Source organism: Xiphophorus maculatus, chromosome 23 (assembly GCF_002775205.1).
Source record: "Xiphophorus maculatus strain JP 163 A chromosome 23, X_maculatus-5.0-male, whole genome shotgun sequence".
NCBI classification, from domain to species: Eukaryota; Metazoa; Chordata; class Actinopteri; order Cyprinodontiformes; family Poeciliidae; genus Xiphophorus; species Xiphophorus maculatus.
Window position 1 is genome coordinate 14,670,525 of NC_036465.1, and position 5,009 is coordinate 14,675,533.

Here is a 5,009-nt window from a genome sequence, read left to right on the forward strand (position 1 = left end):
TTTGAAAAAAAAAAAAACAACCAAAAAACACTTGTACTAAATAAGTGCTATTAAAATCGGCAATCCCTCTTGTAAAAAGAAGTATTTGTGTTTTAATTTCAAATATTAACTCTGACCCCTAAGGGTACAGTCTAGCTCTAGATTTGAATATCAGTGTCCATGCCTGGTTTCATTCAAAATACTTGGTAGGAAAAAAAAACTACTTTACAATATGAGAGTGTTTTAAAAATGGCTGTAGACAAGGCATGACATATTTATTTGCATAGCACATTTCAACATTTCAACAACAAAACATTTACATGTGCTTTATATAATCAAAACGTAAAACAACAAAAGCATTACACTACAGTGGCATAATAAAGAAAAGTAAGGAAAAGTTTCAAATTCTAAACAAATGAAGCCTAGGCGCAAGTTCAAGCTGGAAGACTTCCGCTCCACCCATTCCATCTAATTACTGCGTCATCTTCATCACTGGACCTCGACCCGCCTTCTCCAATCTTCAATCAAGCTCTGTTAAAAGGCTCCACACCCACGCCGCCAGTTGCTTTCCACCTTTGCTCAAGTTGGTACGCGTTCGTCATGTCTGACTTCGAGTCCGATATCCCTCCTGGTTCTCCGGTCGCCTCTCGTGAGGGTCCGGCTCCCCCCTCCTCCTCTCCCGTCCGCCGCAGCTCTCGTTTGGCCATGCGCCCGGACCACCTCTCCCCAGCTTCTTTCCTTAAATCCAAAGGCGTCTCCCTCGCCGCTGGCCTTCAATCTCCGCAGGTTGCCTCTCTCGCTGCCCTCCTGCCGTTCATCGACACCTCTCCGCCCTATATTCCTCCGTCTCCCCCTGCTCCCCCTTCATCAGTCAGCGGGAAAAGATCCTGCAAGTCCGTCGCTCCTCCAGCCAAGCGACGCAAGGGCCGCCCCCCCTCCTCTCAGTTGTCCTCTTGTTTACCTGGGCCTCCTTCAGCTCCACCGCCAAATCCTAATCCTCCTCCTAACGCTCCCGTCGTACCTCCAGAAGCCCCCGGTCCCTCCTCAGGTCCCCACTCTCTGCCTCCCCTCCCCCCCTCTTCTGACCAGGTCCTTGCGTCCTCTCTCGTCGCATCCATGGATTCTCTTCAGCGTTCCGTATCAGCGCTGTCCTACCAGCTTCAACACGGTGCTTCTAACTTCGCGGTGGCGTCCTCAATCCCTTTCTCTGCCGCTCCAGTTGCCCCTCCTCCCTCTCTTCAGCCACCTCCAACGGTGTTCACCCTCGCTAACGCCCGGCCTGCGCCGCCTTCAGGTAAGTCCGTTTTTCTAAACTTTACTCTTGTTTTCTCAATCGCTCTGATTTTTCCTCGGCCATATCCTTCCCTTAACAGGTGCGGCTTATACGCCTTTGCACGCCAACATCTCTCCCAGACTGCGCTCAAAGATACTGCAAGGACAGTACATCAATTTAGCTTCCATTCTCCTTCCCTCTCCCGTAGTCGACCAAAGTATTGCTTCATCCGATCAATTTTCAGCAATCATTAAATCTTCGGATCCCCGCCTAGCGAAAGATTTGTCTATCGGGCAGTTCCTAGCCGCATTCAGTGTCTTTAGGGATGTCATCTGTTCAGTTTACCCCGAGCGCAGAATAGATTTGGATGCATATTTGGCATTGATCGCTGATCTTCATTTGCAATATGGTCGATCTCTATTTTATCAATATCACAAAGCTTTCGCTACCAAAGCTGCCGCCGTCCTCTCCCGCTCTGGTCTGAATCTCAACTGGTCTACTCTGGATACGGAGATTCTCATCATGCTTACCCAAGCTGTTTCATGCCACCTGTGCGGCATTTCGGGCCATCTTAGCGCCTTCTGCCCATCTCTCCCATTTAAGCCAGGTCCTCCCGCCGCGGCTTCTCCGCCATCTCTTCTCAGAATCCCGTCGCAAGATCGTCACGGCAGACAGGTGCAGGTTCATAATAACATGCCTATCTGCAATAACTTTAATGAAGGTGTCTGTTCATTTCCCAAATGTGCTTTCCTTCACATCTGTAGTTTCTGCAGGGACGCTCATCCCAAGTCCGTCTGCCCCCGCCGCACCTTTCCCAGCAGAAACCGTCGAGGTTTCAGGAATTAGTTTTCCAATTTCTTTCGACTCCCATTCTAGTTCCCGAATTGGCTTTCCTTTTACAGTATCATCCCGATCAATCATTCGTTAATTTCCTAATCACTGGTCTCTCCCAGGGTTTTTTCATAGGTATACCTCATCCCCCCGCTTCTTCTATAGTCATTCCAAATCTCCAATCAGCGCTGTTAGATCCGAGCGCCGTCTCCCACTTATTACAGAAAGAGGTGTCTAAAGGTTACGTCATCGGCCCCTGCGTTTCCCCTCCCTTCTCCCTCTTTCGCGTCAATCCCCTCGGAGTCGCGATCCGCAAATATTCAGGGAAAAAACGTTTGATTCTTGATCTGTCTGCGCCTCATTCTGGTTCCCACCCTAGCATTAATAGCCTTATTCCGAAGCCACCCTTTTCACTCTTTTATGCCACAGTAGATCATGCCATAGCGTTAATAAAGAAAGCCGGTCCAGGAGCGTGGCTGGCCAAAGCCGACATTGCTGACGCTTTTAAGATCTTGCCCGTGCATCCCTCACAGTGGCACCTGCTGGGTGCTAAATGGGACGAAAAATTCTATTTCTTTGTCCGTCTGACTTTTGGATGCAGGAGCAGCCCCAGTCTCTTTAATTCATTTTCTGAAGCTCTCTGCTGGATTTTGCTAAATGTTGTCAAACTTCCCTCCGTGCTCCACCTCCTTGATGACTTTCTGCTTATAGATCCGCCCCAACCTTTTCCCCGTTCGCTCAGCAAATTGAAAGACCTTTTTCTCCGCGTCGGCGTTCCCCTCTCCGAGGAGAAAACTGTTGGTCCGCGAAAAAAAAAAAAAAAAAAAAATTAGACTTTCTCGGCATCTCTCTGGACTCGGTAAAAATGGTTGCGTCGCTGCCAGCCGATAAATTAGCTCGCATTCGTGAAATCTCCCAAGCTTATCTTTCATCCTCGACTCTTTCCAAGCGCCAGCTTCTCTCGCTGCTCGGGCATCTTAACTTCGCCATGCGCATAATCCCTCAAGGTCGCTCTTTTATCTCCAGGTTGCTCGACCTCGCTAATTCAGTTCCCTCTCTATTCGATCGAATCGTTTTGGATGACGGCTGCCGCTCTGATCTCGTTTTTTGGTCCTCTCTGCTTAACTCCTGGAACGGCATTTCTTTTTTCTATGATGACGTCATCCTCTCCGCTGATTCCGCCCAGTTTTACACCGATGCTGCTCCTTCCGCAGGATACGGGGGCTTTTTTCAGGGCAGCTGGTTCGCTGAGAAATGGCCTCTTTCGGTTCCTCGGTCAGAATCTTAGGCTTTTTATGAAATAGTCCCCATTGCTACAGCATGCTGCCTCTGGGGAAACCAGTGGAAACGCAAGCACATTGTCGCATTTTGCGATAATGCCGCAGTTGTAGAAGCTATTAGTAAAGGCCGCTCTTCTTCCAAGTCTATTATGCCTTTTCTTCGTCGTATTACATGGCAATCCGTGATCAACAATTTCATCCTCTCTGCGCGTCACATTCCAGGTCATTCTAACGCCATTGCCGATGCTCTGTCTCGTCTTCAATTTCAAACCTTTCGTCGCCTCTGCCCTTCAGCCGACCTCCTCCCGACGCCTGTTCCCTCCTTCGACAACCTCATCCTGAATTAATCTCCCCTTCTCTTTTACCCTTGCTCCAGTTGGCTAACTTTTACATTAAAAATGGCCTCGCTCATTCTACGTTCAAATCTTACACCTTCGCCTGGCACAAGTTTGCAAACTTCTGCTCTGTTCACAAGACCCCACTTTATCCCGTTCAAGTTAGCTCAGTCATCGCTTTCATTACCCATTGCTTCGTTCATCTTAATCTGAAGCCCTCTTATATCCGCAGTCTCGTCGCAGGTATAAATTTTTTCTCCCAACTTTCCCAGTCTTCCTCTTCTGTTAGCTTTTTTTCGTGACAATGTTATAAAGCTTCTGTTAAAGGGTATTTCTAACGTTCGTCCTTCCCTCCCAGATAGTAGAAAACCTATCACCCTTCCCATTCTCATTAAGTTACTCAATGCCCTTCGACTCAGTTCCTACTCTCCTTATCTCCAGAGCCTCCTCTCGAGTTCGTTTCTTTTAGCTTTTTATGGGCTCCTTCGTCTAAGCGAGTTCACGTCCCCAAATACCACATTCATCCCTTCTAGAGACTTAGCGGTTTCTGACCTCAGTTTCCACGTTAATTATTACAGCTTATCCCTCAAGCATACTAAATCTAAAGGCGCATGCACCATCGTCATAGCTCGTACCGATGGTCCGTTCTGCCCTTTTTTAGCCATGTTCAAATTCGCGCTCTTAAGACACAAATTGAGTTTTTCCCCCGAACCCCTGTTCCTAACCCCCGAAGGTTTCCCCATGTCCTCGGCCTGGTTCCTAAAGCACCTGAAGCTACTTCTAGCCGCATCCAACCTCCCTCCTAGCCAATTCTCAGGCCACTCCTTTAGAATAGGAGCGGCTACATCCGCAGCCGCGCAGGGTATTCCCACGTCAACCCTCCAGCAACTCGGCCGATGGTCGTCTTCAGCTTTCGCATCCTACATTCGTCCAGACCTCTTAGCCGTTCTCGCAGCTCAACGGTCTCTCAGTGCCTAGGTAAGCACTTCGCAACTCGCTGGTGGTGGATGGTTCACCCCATTTAAGAGCTCAAGCCCTGACCTCATAAAAGCCCCGCTCATCCTCCCGTGCTGCCACTTTTAGGTTCCATTTCAAGCAATCCCACCTCTTGTCCCTGCCGGCTACCAACTTTATCCGGTGAGTTTACTCCCAGCTTCGCTTAGATCTTCAGCTCCCGGTTTCCTGGTGTCTTTCTTCCTGTCTCTAGTCTATTACTACCACCGGCTTTCTTTCACCGACTTCACTTAGTTCATTTTCTCTTTTCTTTTGGGGCGGCCTCGCTAAAATTCTATGTCTATCAGCTTACTCTTA

General features: G+C 48.7%; 1 pseudogene; it reads left to right on the plus strand.

Annotated features, from left to right (window-relative positions):
* Positions 1–579: 579 nt before the first annotated feature.
* On the plus strand, positions 580–3,710 carry LOC111607147 (annotated as a pseudogene).
* The last annotated feature ends 1,299 nt before the right edge of the window (positions 3,711–5,009 follow it).